This window comes from Microtus pennsylvanicus, chromosome Y (genome assembly GCF_037038515.1).
Source record: "Microtus pennsylvanicus isolate mMicPen1 chromosome Y, mMicPen1.hap1, whole genome shotgun sequence".
NCBI lineage: Eukaryota > Metazoa > Chordata > Mammalia > Rodentia > Cricetidae > Microtus > Microtus pennsylvanicus.
Window position 1 is genome coordinate 11,914,254 of NC_134602.1, and position 19,817 is coordinate 11,934,070.

The window sequence follows — 19,817 nt, forward strand, 5'->3', positions numbered from 1 at the left end:
ATATAAATATTGTAACTGTAATTCTTGCTTGATAACTGTTTTGTTATATGTAATTTTGCTATGTTAAAGTTAAAGATTCCGTTCTTGTTTAAACAGAAAAAGGAGTAATGATGGAGTATAGGTCATTGATTAATTAAATAAAGAAACTGTTTGGCCTGAAAGGTTAGAACATAGGTGGGTGGAATAAACATAAGAGAATGCTGGGAGGAATAGGAATTGAGCTTAGAGATGCCATGCACCTCTCCCATGGGCAGAAATGGTAGCTCTGCACTCTGAGGCAGATGGCGATACAGCCAGCCACCAGGTCAGACATGCTAAATCTTTCCTTCTAAGCGCACCTCGTGCTGCAACATACATTATTAGACATGGGTTAAGAGGCTGAAAATAATGGGGCAGGCAGTGTTGAAATGAATAGTTTTGTGTTGTTATTTCGGAGCATAAACTTACAAGGCAGCCCCATGGGGAAGCAGCCCTGCTGCTCAAATTTCTACAATCAAGGGGGAAATGGAAGAAGGGAAGAAAGAATAGAGAGAGACAAGGAAGAATGGATGAATTCAATCATTCATTGGAAAAATGAGTGAACCAATGTATGAGGAGACCTAGTAGGAAAAAATGTGCTGCATTCCCTCAGAGAGTCAGGTCAAATTAAGGATTGACAAGGTTTTCCACTAAGGAGGAGGCTTATTCCATTTTACCTTCTTTGTGCTCCTGGCCCACCCACAAGAGTGATGATGAGGACAGGGAGAAGAAGAGGAGAGGGTGTACCAGAATTCCTTGGTACAATTTCTCACCCAAATTGTAGCCAAATCACCTGACCTGGGACAGCTGATCTACATGCTGGACCCTAACTCCCAGTTTGACAACTCTAACATTTTAACCAAGTTTGTGAAGATGAAGGAACCAAAAATAGCCCAGTTACAGGATGGCAGGTTCCTTACAGGATGGGAGTCAGACATCAGTACCATACTGGTATTTGGCGGTTTGATGGGTGTGTGGGGTCTTTGCCAGACTCCACCTAGCATCATGGATTCCCTACTTTACTGATATTATGGAGTTCGGTGCATTCATCATATGTGTGCATGTCACACATTAGTGGGCATCATATGTACATGTTTATCCTGTGTGTGGGTGAGTGTGTTCATGAGTTTTATAGCCCAAGTAGTACAGAACATGATCAATGAAAGGGAACACTGTTTTCCAGATATGGCAGGGCAATTATTTAAATGAACTGACAAGGGTTGGATGGCATGGATAAGACCTATGAGAGTTCAAGGCATACCGAATCCAGGCATGACAAAGTAGGTGGCAGACAGAATTCTGGCAAAACTAAGTAGGTAGCTTGATGTCCAACTTACTGGAGAAGAGCAACTGAGCGGAGACACTTTTCACTAAGCAACATGCTCTAGTGGAGATCAAACATCCTTTGACTTACAGCCAGTACGAATTAAACCATTCATCAAATGAAACCTAATTTTCTCTGATTTTGAGTATACATTTGTGTCCCTTCCTGATTAATCTACTCTTTATCCTCTTAAGTCCCAATACCTCACGCTGATATCAGTCACATCTTTCCATTTGACATGGTTTTCCCTCAAGCTTCATACCGCCCCGAGATCATACAACTTTTTGTCCCCTCTCCACTGCTTCCTTGACAGCCATCTTGTCCTTTACCACACCACGCATCCCCAGTCCTTTACTCTCCAAGGGGAAAAGACCATAAATCCTGCTTTGTTTTGAGGCATGTATTTCTGTGATGCCCCATCCACCAAACACAATCCATCCTTGACCAAATAACACAACATGTTAACAAATTTTTATTCTTTGAGAAAGAATAATCCATTGGAAAAGATACCAGGATTCATAGAAGATCTGAGGTATCTCTGAAAAAACACACTCCCAAAGAGAGAATTAAGTCTGCCGCTCAAAATTTGAGAATTTCACTTTAACAGATCTTCACCAAATCATAGATATAGATATGGAAGTCATTATCAAACTTGTTGAAATACACAGAAGGTTTGTTGGGAACTTGGCAAATAATTTTACCTATCTCTTGGGTTCCATCTTTTTTGTTGTACTGCACTCTTTTGCCCTCCAAGGAATACCTGCCTAATTCCAAAGTCACCTCTACTGGAGGACATTCAGACATGATGTGGAGGTTGCCTTCAATGGAATCATCATGATGGTGGTAAAGATACAGGACCTGATCATTCTCGTTGACAATGTAGAAACAGGTCGTTATGGCCTTCACCTCATCTGGGACCATGCCACTCCACTCTTCCTTAGAGCCTGGCATGATATGGAGGTTGCCTTCCAGGTAGTCATCCAGGAGGTGGTAAATGTACAAGACCGGATCTTTCTTGTAGGTAATATAAAGCCAGGTCTTCATGATTGGCACCTCTTCTAGGACCATCCCGTTCCAGTCATTCTCAGAGCCATTTGTGCCCATGAATGTATGTTTCACTGCTCTGCCAACTATGGTGTTTGAGAGATGAGTGTCTGTCACCTGAGGAAATGGCACATTATTAGGCAGGATCTTCAGGTTTAAAATCCTTTCATCACTATGAAGCTCCAAGCCATAGACACAATCAATCCCATCATATTTCAACAAATAGAGAGAGGGATATGTTGGCAGTTGATCTAGAATGATGGCTTTCCAATGGGTGACTGGTTCATTGGCTTCCTTCCAGCCATGAGAAATTCTGCGGCCAACAATATTCTCCAGGGCCTCAAAAGGCTTACTAAGTTTTTGCTTCTGGAGCGATGGCCCATTCTTCTTCTGGAGATGTGTTATGCATCTCATACTAAGAGGCATCTTCATCATGGCGGGAGACTTTCTGAGATAGGCCACAGCACTCCTGTTCCACTGTCTCTTGGCTCTGTTTCTGTGCTTGGGCTTCATAGCTGCCAATCTCTGCATAGGAAGAACTCTTCAGTTTAAATCAGACACAAAGTGGTTTCCTCCACCATAAGTGCCTGCAAGGATAAGAAGGTGAGGATGTGAGGTCAAGGCTCTTTTTAGGAATAATTTTGGAGCAGGTGAAAAAGGCAGGGATGAAAGATTTGGATACCTAAATGGAATATGTTCTTAAGAAATTAATAGGAAAATTATCAAACTCTTGTCTACAGCTCAGTATATGTGTATCAGAGACATATTCCTGCTGCAAAATGCAATTGACCTCTACTGAGAAACCTACTTCCTGACTTACTATATCAATGAGAGAGGAAGCTATGCCTATACCTAAAGTGAGAAAGAAATATCTGAACAGATGGCAAAGAATTCAAAGAACAGCCACTCCTCTCCTTACCACTCAAGCAACCGGTTAGTTGGCTGATCTGTAACCACCTGCCCAAGGTCATGGCACTCCAGTCCACTGGCTCTCTCTATTGTGTCTCCTGATCCAGATCCAGGTTGATTACATAAAGATATTCTGTATCTTCATTAGAGAAGTGAGTACTGTGAGTCAAACTGCCAAAAGAAAGAAACATTAATCTGTGAAACAGCACCTATTAGAAATAATTATCTTTTAAAACATTATGGACAAAGAGGATCTTTGCCATTTAAGTGGACAGAGGAATTGGACATTTTTAGCAAAGATAGAGTGGGGAGAATACCTGACATTAACCGTCCCCCAGCTATCAAATATAGGAGCTGTTAACGACATAAATTTTGGACCCAGAGCAGATTTGAAAGAAACCTTTCTTTGACTACAGAGGTCCTAGTTGCTTCCTAAACATATTTACCAAAAGAAAATATCTTGGCTCTCTAGATTCCCACTTCTGGAAATTCGGTTGAACAGTTGTGGAGCCTAAGAGCTGAACTGACCTCCTCAGCCACCGTGAAGATAGTAAGCCCAGCTTCACAGAAGACCAGTGCTTCATGTGGAACAGAGTTGCCACCCCCAACCAAAGCTTTGTGACATCATCAAGGCTCTGCTTATGTCATAAAACTCCTCCTAGCCAGGTTTCTTCCCTACTAACCCCCAGAAATATCCAGCATACAGGTCCTAAAATGCTGCTCATACAGCCCCATGAAGACCCTAAATAAAAACCGCAATCTTCTTCCCAATTACTTGAGTCATATTTTCCAAGTAACTCAACCCCTTTATGTGTTTTTTTTTTCTGTAAAATAATTTTTGGTCTGAGTCAAGAACTCACATGAATGTTTTTTTTTCCTAGCTCCAATGTCCTCATTGGTTATTTTCTATTGATTTTTCCATTGCTTCATAATAATAATTATCAAACTTTCCACTTCTCTTCCTCCTCCCACATTCTTCTTGCTCCGCAAATAAACCTCTCCACTCAAACACCAGTCCAAATAGAGGGCAGGGTACTTTGAGCTGTGGGAAGTCCAAGCCCACCCTTCATCCATCCAGATTTAGCAAGGTATGCATCCACAAAAAATATGATCACAAAATGCCAGTGTATGATATGCAGACAATTGCAAGTGCCATTATCTTTGGCTTCTCCGTCTGCCCCAATTGTCAGCCACATTCAGAGCTTCCAGTTTGATCCCATGTTCTTTCATTCCCAGGTCACTGGATTAGTTGAAATCCCCTTAGTTCAGGCACAGTGTCTCATAGTGTGGACCAAGCCCTTATATTCCTGACATCCTTGTTCTTTTTCTCCATCCATCTGCTCTTCCACTGTAGCTTGGAAGCTCCATCTAGTTTTCTGATTTTGACCCTGACTTGATCTCCATCATTTGCCAAACAAAAGTTCCATGGTGGTTTTCAAGATAGACAGTCATCAGTCTGACTATGGGACAAGGCACACATAGTTCCTAGGGACATGTCACAGTGCGGTCAACTTCTCCTCCCTGCTTAAGTACCTAGAGAGGGTCACCCTATGGCCTTCTGAGAACCACTCGAGAGATATCGATCTTGACATCCCCAGAATGGCCCCATAAATTGAGATATCATCAGTGTATGTGCATTAACTTGTGTGTGTTTGTGTGTGTGTATTTAAATCACAATAACAAATGGATTGTAATATTGAAGTTTCTTCTCATCTTGAGAAGAATATTTGCTACAGAAACACTCTCACAATAATAGTGAGAGTGTAAACTACCTAAGAAAGGAGAAATAACTGGAGGAATCCCCCAGGAGTTAGGCTCAGTGTCCCAGGAATTACGCCCAAGGAAAGTCAATGAACTCAGTGATGGAAGATAAAACCCAGCCTAAATAAAACCCTAAATCATTTAGGTGGAACATGAGATACTCTTACAACAGTTACAAGAGGTCTAAAATGCCTGGACTGGAACATAAGGGGAACACAATGACGTGGAGCTGAGAGTGCATGGCAAAACTGATTGGATCTGGCAAAAATTATGTAAGCATACCAAGGAAACCACCAGTGGGACAAAACCCTAAGAAATCTGTATGACAACATATCATGTTGAACATAATGAGATTTATAGACAAATGAAAGATCTTAATTATGTCACTGTCACACAGGTGATGATGAACAAGTTCCATCGTAGAGTGACTCCCTGCTGTGTTTAAGATAACCTGTCAATTCTGTCTAGTCAGTTACAAGGAAATTTGCATTAATTGCACAGATTAACTATCAGCATCATTTACTGCACAATCAAAGGCAAGGCAAAGAAATCATAGACATGTTGTTGAATGCTGATGATGTTATTGGGAGTTTTGATGGGTTTTTTTCTTAAAGGGAAATCATCGGTGACTCTCATGCATGAAGCAGATCCTTTCTCTGTGATGTTTCCTGAATAGCCACTGAGATAGCAGCCCATTGAGTTGTGGTCTCTCTCTCTTTTAAAAAGCAACTTCTACCTTCAGCTTGATCTCTTGCTTGAGCTTCCCTTCCGGCTACTAGGCTCCTTTTCTGATCCTGCAGAGGGCTTTTGTAAGGGATTGTGATCTCTAAGTTTTGCCCCTTTCAAGAACTAATCATTCTATTAATCACAATTCTAAACTGCTGTGGGAGTTTGTTTGTGACTTATGCCTTCACATGTGATACAAGCGACCTGTGTGTATAGGGTCTTCTCTCTGTTCATGTGGGGAAGGCATGGCAGCAGGAGTAGATGGCTGCTCATTCTCTGTAAGGAAATCAGTAAACAGTGGGGACCAAGTACAAGGATGTCCTGAAATATTAAGTCTTGTCCTTTCAAGGCCCCAAAGCCTCCAGCTATGTTCAGGGTCACGACAATCTCCAAAACCCACCGAGCATGAAGTATTCAGAACCAGAAGCCTGTGTGTGCCATATCACATAAATTCATGGTGAGTACACCAATCTGGTTTTTTTTTAATGCTAAATTATTTTGTCCCATCAGAACGATCTATATTACCAATTAACCAAATTTGCTGCATCTTAGGTGTCCTAGAATTGCTTTAAATTGTTGCTGGGACAGTCTTACAAACCTTCCTGTGCTGTTATGAGACCTTAAGGGGACAGCACTTATTTCAGAAATCAGAGGCAGTTGGGTTAAATCCTATGGTTAGCTGTTAGCTAGACATGGGAAGGATGGATTTGACTAAGAAAGGGAGACAGCATACATGGAGGCAGGTAACCTTTCCTTTGCAAAATGACCCATTTTGAGGCCTTACTTCAGGCTCTTTTCTTCTCCTAATCTTGTTTTTTTTATTAGTTTAGGAGAAGAATTAAAACTCCATTTACAGTATCCTCAAACCCGAATGAGTTAAGTATGTGTGACAAACTTGATGCCTGCCTGTCTGTCAACAGGGCCAGAGTTCAGGGGCATCTGATGCATAGCACAGGAATGTCAGCCATCAATCTCTGGTCCACCTAACGCTACAGCATTAGAGTTGTAATGGTTGCTCATCTGATCTTCCTCATATGATCTCCATCCACAGAGTTGTCAGAAAAATCCTCCCCTGAGAGTGCAAGTTCTTTACAAATGAAAGATTATACAACAGAAGACACATGGGAGATTTCTATGGGCAAGCTGTTGAAAGGATAAAGTGACAGAAGAAGTTTATTGATTAATTAAAGAAAGAATCCACTTCAGCTGATAGTCTAGAACATAGGTAGGTGGAGTAAACAAAATAGAATGCCGGGAGGAAGAGGTAGTGAGCTCAGAGAAGCCATGCTCCCCTCTCTGTGGCAGATGCTATAGCTCTGCTCTCTGAGGCAGTTGTCGACGCAGCCAGCCACCATGTCAGACATGCTGAATTTTTCCTGGTATGTGCACCTCGTTATACTACACTGATTATTAGAAATGGGTTAAAATGCTGAATCTAATGGGCCAGCAGTGTTTAAAAGAATACAGTTTTTGTGTATTTATTTCAGGCATAACCTTCATGCGGCCATGGTGCTGGGGACACAGCCTCGCTGCTCAAATAACTACAGAATGGCTTGCAGCCTTGTGGACAACTGAATCCACTGAGAGCCTGAGAAAGCTTGGGAAAGAGTAAAGCATGTTTTCTTGGTAGCAGCGATTTCTCGGTCTGCTCTGCTTGCTAGAAGAAAGCAAGGGCTCTCATCTAAAAGAGGCTTGCTGACTCAGCTTCAGCTGCAAAACCCTGCAGCCCTTAAGAGGTCCTGCCACAAAACATTTAAATGGTGTTGATAAAAGCCAACTGAATGTTTTCAGCAGTAGCAGGAAAACAAACTGTGTTGTTTTAAAATGCCGGCTTTCTGGGCCATCCTTCCTGGGCAAACTCTGACTGTTTGAGGAAGGAGGGCCAGCTACAGAAAGAGGGCTTGAGTGTTGTCTGTTGCAGCCTCTTTGATGGCAAGGACCTTGAAACACTGTAGACTTGTGGCACTGAATGCTACTCTGTTCGGTACCTCAGCCACAAGGTTGGAATGGCAGAAAGCTAAGGAATGGGCTACATCTGGCCAGCAAAGCCACGGCTTTAGTCCTACTGAGATTGCTTGGTAAATGAAAGACTCATGTGGTCAGAAAAACAGAGAGAGAAATAGAGTAAAGAGAGATTCAAAGACAAAGAAAATTTTTAAATGATTTACAGTGTGTTAAAAATATGTGCAGGCTAAAATTTGAAGTTCTTAAAGTTAAAAAAAGGAAGAGAGTTGTTGGGTGTGGTAGTACACACCTGTAAACCCAACACATGGGAGGCAGAGGGAGGTTGACCTCTGGACCTTCAAGGTGAGGTAGCACACGCCTTTAATCCCAGTGCCTTGAAGGCAGAGACAAACAGATCTTTGTGAGTTCAATGTGTAGTAGCATACACCTTTAATCCCAATGCCTGAAAGGCAGAGAGAGGCAGATCTCTGAGACTTCAAGGACAGACAGGTATACAGAGTTATTCCAGATCAAAGATACAGAGAACCTGTCTCAAAAGGCAAAAAAATAAAAAGGAAAAATAAACAAAATAGAGGTTAAATTGAAGCGCACACATATGGAAAATTCACAGTGAATTTTGATATTGTATGAAATTATGCTCTTTTTGAATCATTTGAATTTTGAGGCAGTAGCAATAGCTGCTAAAAGATGTTTCTTTATAAAAGCTGCTGAAATAATCCAACATAGATATTTTGAAAATGCCTTGACTTTGAAATTTGGATCTAAGGACATGATGCTTTGGAAAGGAGTTTCTATTTTGTTTTCACAGAGGGTGATAGTCTATGGATGCCTCTATCCTAATATGGTAGGATGGACCACGCCATACTTAAAGGTTGCTGTGAACACCTTTAAAAATTTGCTTTGCTCAACTGCCAACTGAGATAAATCAATAAGGATGCCACCATTCAGCAGGAAGCATTTTGGAGAGAAAAAACTGCACCCACGTTCCCAAATATGGCTTATAAACGTTCTTTTACATTTAAAGTGGGATGTGATATAGATATGAACATTTGCATTAGTATAGATTTTGCTTTACTGATAGAGATTTTAGGTCAATTGTGTTATATGTATATGCATTTTTGATCTTCATTAAAGTATTGTGATTGTGTAGTTCATTTAAAAATATAATGTATATAGGTTATCAATGGATAATCATTAATAATAGTCAAGTTTGTAGTCATGTTAGTTAGATTTTCTAGCTACATAGATATATATATTTCAGTTAGATAGGCATTATTCATATCTCTCTAGACTACAAAATAGGCTATTTAATGTTTTAGTACCTTAGGGTTTTTCATGACAGTGAGACACTCTACTCTTGGCAGCACATATCTACTTCAGGAAGAAGATGGGCATCAAAGAGGAGCCTTATGGAGTTTGATAGCCATTTGGGGAAGAAACTGCTCTTGTCTGGATTGTTGCATAAACTGTACACAGAAAACACTCAGAGAGAGGACTACTGAACTTGCCTAAAGGTGAGATGATCTTTTCGTGTTCCTGATTCAGGAAAGGGTCAGCAAAACATTCTTCAAGACAAGCAGATAGTGACTGCCTTTGAAATTTCCTGCTTCATGGAAATGTCTGAAGGAAACTATGGGCCTGTAGGCTGAGGATGGAAACACCAACGGTACAGAGGAACTTTGGGTGACTGTCCAGGCAGCGAGATGTCTCTGTCATTTCTAGAGTTTGAAAATGGCTTACTTTTTGTTTGCTTAGGTAATACTGTATTATTCTGGAGTCTCTGATGGAGTTGAAGAATAGATAGATAGTTATAGTTTTCCATTGTTATGATAAAAGAAAAAATAGATATAAATATTGTAACTGTAATTCTTGCTTGATAACTGTTTTGTTATATGTAATTTTGCTATGTTAAAGTTAAAGATTCCGTTCTTGTTTAAACAGAAATAGGAGTAATGATGGAGTATAGGTCATTGGTTAATTAAATAAAGAAACTGTTTGGCCTGAAAGGTTAGAACATAGGTGGGTGGAATAAACATAAGAGAATGCTGGGAGGAATAGGAATTGAGCTTAGAGATGCCATGCACCTCTCCCATGGGCAGAAATGGTAGCTCTGCACTCTGAGGCAGATGGCGTTACAGCCAGCCACCAGGTCAGACATGCTAAATCTTTCCTTCTAAGCGCACCTCGTGCTGCAACATACATTATTAGACATGGGTTAAGAGGCTGAAAATAATGGGGCAGGCAGTGTTGAAATGAATAGTTTTGTGTTGTTATTTCGGAGCATAACCTTACAAGGCGGCCCCATGGGGATGCAGCCCTGCTGCTCAAATTTCTACAATCAAGGGGGAAATGGAAGAAGGGAAGAAAGAAGAGAGAGAGACAAGGAAGAATGGATGAATTCAATCATTCCTTGGAAAAATGAGTGAACCAATGAATGAGGAGACCTAGTAGGAAAAAATGTGCTGCATTCCCTCAGAGAGTCAGGTCAAATTAAGGATTGACAAGGTTTTCCACTAAGGAGGAGGCTTATTCCATTTTACCTTCTTTGTGCTCCAGGCCCACCCACAAGAGTGATGATGAGGACAGGGAGAAGAGGAGAGGGTGTACCAGAATTCCCTGGTACAATTTCTCACCCAAATTGTAGCCAAATCACCTGACCTGGGACAGCTGATCTACAGGCTGGACCCTAACTCCCAGTTTGACAACTCTAACATTTTAACCAAGTTTATGAAGATGAAGGAACCAAAAATAGCCCAGTTACAGGATGGCAGGTTCCTTACAGGATGGGAGTCAGACATCAGTACCATACTGGTATTTGGCGGTTTGATGGGTGTGTGGGGTCTTTGCCAGACTCCACCTAGCATCATGGATTCCCTACTTTACTGATATTATGGAGTTCGGTGCATTCATCATATGTGTGCATGTCACACACTAGTGGGCATCATATGTACATGTTTATCCTGTGTGTGGGTGAGTGTGTTCATGAGTTTTATAGCCCAAGTAGTACAGAACATGATCAATGAAAGGGAACACTGTTTTCCAGATATGGCAGGGCAATTATTTAAATGAACTGACAAGGGTTGGATGGCATGGATAAGACCTATGAGAGTTCAAGGCATACCGAATCCAGGCATGACAAAGTAGGTGGCAGACAGAATTCTGGCAAAACTAAGTAGGTAGCTTGATGTCCAACTTACTGGAGAAGAGCAACTGAGCGGAGACACTTTTCACTAAGCAACATGCTCTAGTGGAGATCAAACATCCTTTGACCTACAGCCAGTACGAATTAAACCATTCATCAAATGAAACCTAATTTTCTCTGATTTTGAGTATACATTTGTGTCCCTTCCTGATTAATCTACTCTTTATCCTCTTAAGTCCCAATACCTCACGCTGATATCAGTCACATCTTTCCATTTGACATGGTTTTCCCTCAAGCTTAATACCGCCCCGAGATCATACAACTTTTTGTCCCCTCTCCACTGCTTCCTTGACAGCCATCTTGTCCTTTACCACACCACGCATCCCCATTCCTTTACTCTCCAAGGGGAAAAGACCATAAATCCTGCTTTGTTTTGAGGCATGTATTTCTGTGATGCCCCATCCACACAACACAATCCATCATTGACCAAATAACACAACATGTTAACAAATTTTTATTCTTTGAGAAAGAATAATACATTGGAAAAGATACCAGGATTCATAGAATACCTGAGGTATCTCTGAAAAAACACATTCCCAAAGAGAGAATTAAGTCTGCCCCTCAAAATTTGAGAATTTCACTTTAACAGATCTTCACCAAATCATAGACATAGATATGGAAGTCATTATCAAACTTGATGAAATACACAGAAGGTTTGTTGGGAACTTGGCAAATAATTTTACCTATCTCTTGGGTTCCATTTTTTTGTTGTACTGCACTCTTTTGCCCTCCAAGGAATACCTGCACAATTCCAAAGTCACCCCTATTGAGGACATTCAGGCGTGATGTGGAGGTTGCCTTCAATGGAATCATCATGATGGTGGTAAAGGTACAGGACCGGATCATTCTCGTTGACAATGTAGAAACAGGTCGTTATGGTCTGCACCTCATCTGGGACCACGCCACTCCACTCTTCCTTAGAGCCTGGCATGATGTGGAGGTTGCCTTCCAGGTAGTCATCCAGGAGGTGGTAAATGTACAAGACCGGATCTTTCTTGTAGGTAATATAAAACCAGGTCTTCATGATTGGCACCTCTTCTAGGACCATCCCGTTCCAGTCATTCTTAGAGCCATTTGTGCCCATGAATGTATGTTTCACTGCTCTGCCAACTATGGTGTTTGAGAGATGAGTGTCTGTCACCTGAGGAAATGGCACATTATTAGGCAGGATCTTCAGGTTTAAAATCCTTTCATCACTATGAAGCTCCAAGCCATAGACACAATCAATCCCATCATATTTCAACAAATAGAGAGAGGGATATGTTGGCAGTTGATCTAGAATGATGGCTTTCCAATGGGTGACTGGTTCATTGGCTTCCTTCCAGCCATGAGAAATTCTGCGGCCAACAATATTCTCCAGGGCCTCAAAAGGCTTACTAAGTTTTTGCTTCTGGAGCGATGGCCCATTCTTCTTCTGGAGAGGTGGCATGCCACTCATACTGAGAGGCATCTTCATCATGGCGGGAGACTTTCTGAGATAGGCCACAGCACTCCTGTTCCACTGTCTCTTGGCTCTGTTTCTGTGCTTGGGCTTCATAGCTGCCAATCTCTGCATAGGAAGAACTCTTCAGTTTAAATCAGACACAAAGTGGTTTCCTCCACCATAAGTGCCTGCAAGGATAAGAAGGTGAGGATGTGAGGTCAAGGCTCTTTTTAGGAATAACTTTGGAGCAGGTGAAAAAGGAAGGGCTGAATAGATTTGGATACCTAAATGTAATATGTTCTTAAGAAATTAATAGGAAAATTATCAAACTCTTGTCTACAGCTCAGTATATGTGTATCAGAGACATATTCCTGCTGCAAAATGCAATTGACCTCTACTGAGAAACCTACTTCCTGACTTACTATATCAATGAGAGAGGAAGCTATGCCTATACCTAAAGTGAGAAAGAAATATCTGAACAGATGGCAAAGAATTCAAAGAACAGCCACTCCTCTCCTTACCACTCAAGCTACTGGTTAGTTGGCTGATCTATAACCACCTGCCCAAGGTCATGGCACTCCAGTCCACTGGCTCTCTCTATTGTGTCTCCTGATCCAGATCCAGGTTGATTACATAAAGATATTCTGTATCTTCATTAGAGAAGTGAGTACTGTGAGTCAAACTGCCAAAAGAAAGAAACATTAATCTGTGCAACAGCACCTATTAGAAATAATTATCTTTTAAAACACATATGGACAAAGAGGATCTTTGCCATTTAAGTGGACTGAGGAATTGGACATTTTTAGCAAAGATAGAGTGGGGAGAATACCTGACATTAACCGTCCCCCAGCTATCAAATATAGGAGCTGTTAACGACATAAATTTTGGACCCAGAGCAGATTTGAAAGAAACCTTTCTTTGACTTCAGAGGTCCTAGTTGCTTCCTAAACATATTTACCAAAAGAAAATATCTTGGCTCTCTAGATTCCAACTTCTGGAAATTCGGTTGAACAGTTGTGGAGCCCAAGAGCTGAACTGACCTCCTCAGCCACCGTGAAGATAGTAAGCCCACCTTCACAGAAGACCAGTGCTTCATGTGGAACAGAGTTGCCACCCCCAACCAAAGCTTTGTGACATCATCAAGGCTCTACTTATGTCATAAAACTCCTCCTAGCCAGGTTTCTTACCTACTAACCCCCAGAAATATCCAGCATACAGGTCCTAAAATGCTGCTCTTACAGCCCCATGAAGACCCAAAATAAAAACCCCAATCTTCTTCCCAATTACTTGAGTCATATTTTCCAAGTAACTCAACCACTTTATGTGTTTTTTTTTTCCTGTAAAATAATTTTTGTTCTGAGTCAACAACTCACATGAATGTTTTTTTTCCCTAGCTCCAATGTCCTCATTGGTTATTTTCTATTGATTTTTCCATTACTTCATAATAATAATAATTATCAAACTTTCCACTTCTCTTCCTCCTCCCACATTCTTCTTGCTCCGCAAATAAACCTCTCCACTCAAACACCAGTCCAAATAGAGGGCAGGGTACTTTGAGCTGTGGGAAGTCCAAGCCCACCCTTCATCCATCCAGATTTAGCAAGGTATGCATCCACAAAAAATATGATCACAAAAAGCCAGTGTATGATATGCAGACAATTGCAAGTGCCATTATCTTTGGCTTCTCCGTCTGCCCCAATTGTCAGCCACATTCACAGCTTCCAGTTTGATCCCATGTTCTTTCATTCCCAGGTCACTGGATTAGTTGAAATCCCCTTAGTTCAGGCACAGTGTCTCATAGTGTGGACCAAGCCCTTATATTCCTGACATCCTTGCTCTTTTTCTCCATCCATCTGCTCTTCCACTGGAGCTTGGAAGCTCCATCTAGTTTTCTGATTTTGACCCTGACTTGATCTCCATCATTTGCCAAACAAAAGTTCCATGGTGGTTTTCAAGATAGTCAGTCATCAGTCTGACTATGGGACAAGGCACACATAGTTCCTAGGGACATTTCACAGTGCGATCAATTTCTCCTCCCTGCTTAAATACCTAGAGAGGGTCACCCTATGGCCTTCTGAGAACCACTCGAGAGATATCGATCTTGACATCCCCAGAATGGGCCCATAAATTGAGATATCATCAGTGTATGTGAATTAACTTGTGTGTGTTTGTGTGTGTGTATTTAAAACACAATAACAAATGGATTGTAATATTGAAGTTTCTTCTCATCTTGAGAAGAATATTTGCTACAGAAACACTCTCACAGTAATAGTGAGAGTGTAAACTACCTAAGAAAGGAGAAATAACTGGAGGAATCCCCCAGGAGTTAGGCTCAGTGTCCCAGGAATTACGCCCAAGGAAAGTCAATGAACTCAGTGATGGAAGATAAAACCCAGCCTAAATAAAACCCTAAATCATTTAGGTGGAACATGAGATACTCTTACAACAGTTACAAGAGGTCTAAAATGCCTGGACTGGAACATAAGGGGAACACAATGACGTGGAGCTGAGAGTGCATGGCAAAACTGATTGGATCTGGCAAAAATTATGTAAGCATACCAAGGAAACCACCAGTGGGACAAAACCCTAAGAAATCTGTATGACAACATATCATGTTGAACATAATGAGATTTATAGACAAAGGAAAGATCTTAATTATGTCACTGTCATACAGGTGATGATGAACCAGTTCCATTGTAGAGTGACTCCCTGCTGTGTTTAACATAACCTGTCAATTCTGTCTAGTCAGTTACAAGTAATTTGAATTAATTGCACAGATTAACTATCAGCATCATTTACTGCACACTCAAAGGCAAGGCAAAGAAATCATAGACATGTTGTTGAATGCTGATGATGTTATTGGGAGTTTTGATGGGTTTTTTTCTTAAAGGGAAATCATCGGTGACTCTCATGCATGAAGCAGATCCTTTCTCTGTGATGTTTCCTGAATAGCCACTGAGATACCAGCCCATTGAGTTGTGGTCTCTCTTTCTTTTATAAAGCAACTTCTACCTTCAGCTTGATCTCTTGCTTGAGCTTCCCTTCCGGCTACTAGGCTCCTTTTCTGATCCTGCAGAGGGCTTTTGTCAGGGATTGTGATCTCTAAGTTTTGCCCCTTTCAAGAACTAATCATTCTATTAATCACAATTCTAAACTGCTGTGGGAGTTTGTTTGTGACTTATGCCTTCACATGTGATACAAGCGACCTGTGTGTATAGGGTCTTCTCTCTGTTCATGTGGGGAAGGCATGGCAGCAGGAGTAGATGGCTGCTCATTCTCTGTAAGGAAATCAGTAAAAAGTGGGGACCAAGTACAAGGATGTCCTGAAATATTAAGTCTTGTCCTTTCAAGGCCCCAAAGCCTCCACCTAGGTTCAGGGTCACGACAATCTCCAAAACCCACCGAGCATGAAGTATTCAGTACCAGAAGCCTGTGTGTGCCATATCACATAAATTCATCGTGAGTACACCAATCTGTTTTTTTTAATTCTAAATTATTTTGTCCCATCAGAACGATCTATATTACCAATTAACCAAATTTGCTGCATATTTGGTGTCTAGAATTGCTTTAAATTGTTGCTGGGACAGTCTTACAAACCTTCCTCTGCTGTTATGAGACATTAAGGGGACAGCACTTATTTCAGAAATCAAAGGCAGTTGGGTTCAATCCTATGGTTAGCTCTTAGCTAGACACTGGAAGGATGAATTTGACTAAGAGAGGGAGACAGCATACATGGAGGCAGGTAACCTTTTCTTTGCAAAATGACCCATTTTGAGGCCTTGCTTCAGGCTCTTCTCTTCTCCTAATCTTGGTTTTTTTATTAGTTTAGGAGAAGAATTAAAACTCCATTTACAGTATCTGTGAACCTGAATGAGTTAAGTATGTGTGACCAACTTGATGTCTGCCTGTCTGTCAACAGGGCCAGAGTTCAGGGGCATCTGATGCATAGCACAGGAATGTCAGCCATCAATCTCTGGTCCACCTAACTCTACAGCATTAGAGTTGTCATGGTTGCTCATCTGATCTTCCTCATATGACCTCCATCCACAGAGATGTCAGAAAAAACCTCCCCTGAGAGTGCAAGTTCTTTACAAATGAAAGATTATACAACAGAAGACACATGGGAGATTTATATGGGCAAGCTATTGAAAGGATAAAGTGACAGAAGAAGTTTATTGATTAATTAAAGAAAGAATCTGCTTCAGCTGATAGGTTAGAACATAGGTAGGTGGAGTAAACAAAATAGAATGCCGGGAGGAAGAGGTAGTGAGCTGAGAGAAGCCATGCTCCCCTCTCCCCGGCAGATGCCAGAGCTCTGCTCTCTGAGGCAGATGTCAATGCAGCCAGCCACCATGTCAGACATGCTGAATTTTTCCTGGTAAGTGCACCTCATTATACTACACTGATTATTAAAAATGGGTTAAAATGCTGAATCTAATGGGCCAGCAGTGTTTAAAAGAATACAGTTTTGGGTATTTATTTCAGGCATAACCTTCATGCGGCCGTGGTGCTGGGGACACAGCCTCGCTGCTCTAATAACAACAGAATGGCTTGCAGCCTTGTGGACAACTGAATCCTCTGAAAGCCTGAGAAAGCTTGGGAAAGTGTAAAGCATGTTTTCTTGGTAGCAGTGATTTCTCGGTCTGCTCTGCTTGCTAGAAGAAAGCAAGGGCTCTCATCTAAAAGAGGCTTGCTGACTCAGCTTCAGCTGCAAAACCCTGCAGCCCTTAAGAGGTCCTGCCACAAAACATTTAAATGGTGTTGATAAAAGCCAACTGAATGCTTGCATGTTTTCAGCAGTAGCAGGAAAAAAAAATTTGTTGTTTTAAAATGCTGGCTTTCTGGGCCATCCTGCCTGGGCAAACTCTGACTGTTTGAGGAAGGAGGGCCAGCTACTGAAAGAGGGCTTGAGTGTTGTCGTTGCAGCCTCTTTGATGGCAAGGACCTTGAAACACTGTAGACTTGTGGCACTGAATGCGGCTCTGTTCGGTACCTCAGCCACAAGGTTGGAATGGCAGAAAGTTAAGGAATGGGCTACATCTGGCCAGCAAAGCCACGGCTTTAGTCCTACTGAGATTGCTTGGTAAATGAAAGACTCATGTGGTCAGAAATACAGAGAGAGAAATAGAGTAAAGAGAGATTCAAAGACAAAGAAAATTTTTAAATGATTTACAGTGTGTTAAAAATATGTGCAGGCTAAAATTTGAAGTTCTTAAAGTTAAAAAAAGGAAGAGAGTTGTTGGGTGTGGTAGTACACACCTGTAAACCCAACACATAGGAGGCAGAGGGAGATTGACCTCTGTACCTTCAAGGTGAGGTAGCACACGCCTTTAATCCCAGTGCCTTGAAGGCAGAGACAAACAGATCTTTGTGAGTTCAATGTGTAGTAGCATACACCTTTAATCTCAATGCCTGAAAGGCAGAGAGAGGCAGATCTCTGAGACTTCAAGGACAGACAGGTATACAGAGTTATTCCAGGTCAAAGATACAGAGAACCTGTCTCAAAAGGCAAAAAAATAAAAAGGAAAATATCAAAATAGAGGTTAAATTGAAGCGCACAAAGATGGAAAATTCACAGCGAATTTTGATATTGTATGCTATTATGCTCTTTTTGATTCATTTGAATTTTGAGGCAGTAGCAATAGCTGCTAAAAGATGTTTCTTTATAAAAGCTGCTGAAATAATCCAACATAGATATTTTGAAAATGCCTTGACTTTGAAATTTGGATCTAAGGACATGATGCTTTGGAAAGGAGTTTCTATTTTGTTTTCACAGAGGGTGATAGTCTATGGATGCCTCTATCCTAATATGGTAGGATGGACCACGCCCTACTTAAAGGTTGCTGTGAACACTTTTAAAAATTTGCTTCGCTCAACTGCCAACTGAGATAAATCAATAATGATGCCACCATTAAGCAGGAAGCATTTTGGAGAGAAAAAACTGCACCCACGTTCCCAAATATGGCTTATAAATGTTCTTTTACATTTAAAGTGGGATGTGATATAGATATGAATATTTGCATTAGTATAGATTTTCTTTACTGATAGAGATTTTAGGTCAATTTTGTTATATGTATATGCATTTTTGATCTTCATTAAGGTTGTGATTGTGTAGTTCATTTAAAAATATAATGTATATAGGTTATTAATGGATAATCATTAATAATAGTCAAGTTTGTAGTCATGTTAGTTAGATTTTCTAGCTACATAGATATATATATATATATTTCAGTTAGATAGGCATTATTCATATCTCTCTAGACTACCAAATAGGCTATTTAATGTTTTAGTACCTTAGGGTTTTTCATAACATTGAGACACTCTACTCTTGGCAGCACATATCTACTTCAGGAAGAAGATGGGCATCAAAGAGGATCCTTATGGAGTTTGATAGCCATTTGGGGAAGAAACTGCTCTTGCCTGAATTGTTGCATAAACTGTACACAGAAAACACTCAGAGAGAGGACTACTGAACTTGCCTAAAGGTGAGATGATCTTTTCGTGTTCCTGATTCAGGAAAGGGTCAGCAAAACATTCTTCAAGACAAGCAGATAGTGACTGCCTTTGAAATTTCCTGCTTCATGGAAATGTCTGAAGGAAACTATGGGCCTGTAGGCTGAGGATGGAAACACCAACGGTACAGAGGAACTTTGGGTGACTGTCCAGGCAGCGAGATGTCTCTGTCATTTCTAGAGTTTGAAAATGGCTTACTTTTCTTTGCTTAGGTAATACTGTATTATTCTGGAGTCTCTGATGGAGTTGAAGAATAGATAGATAGTTATAGTTTTCCATTGTTATGATAAAAGAAAAAATAGATATAAATATTGTAACTGTAATTCTTGCTTGATAACTGTTTTGTTATATGTAATTTTGCTATGTTAAAGTTAAAGATTCCGTTCTTGTTTAAACAGAAATAGGAGTAATGATGGAGTATTGGTCATTGGTTAATTAAATAAAGAAACTGTTTGGCCTGAAAGGTTAGAACATAGGTGGGTGGAATAAACATAAGAGAATGCTGGGAGGAATAGGAATTGAGCTTAGAGATGCCATGCACCTCTCCCATGGGCAGAAATGGTAGCTCTGCACTCTAAGGCAGATGGCGATACAGCCAGCCACCAGGTCAGACATGCTAAATCTTTCCTTCTAAGCGCACCTCGTGCTGCAACATACATTATTAGACATGGGTTAAGAGGCTGAAAATAATGGGGCAGGCAGTGTTGAAATGAATAGTTTTGTGTTGTTATTTCGGAGCATAACCTTACAAGGCGGCCCCATGGGGATGCAGCCCTGCTGCTCAAATTTCTACAATCAAGGGGGAAATGGAAGAAGGGAAGAAAGAAGAGAGAGAGACAAGGAAGAATGGATGAATTCAATCATTCCTTGGAAAAATGAGTGAACCAATGAATGAGGAGACCTAGTAGGAAAAAATGTGCTGCATTCCCTCA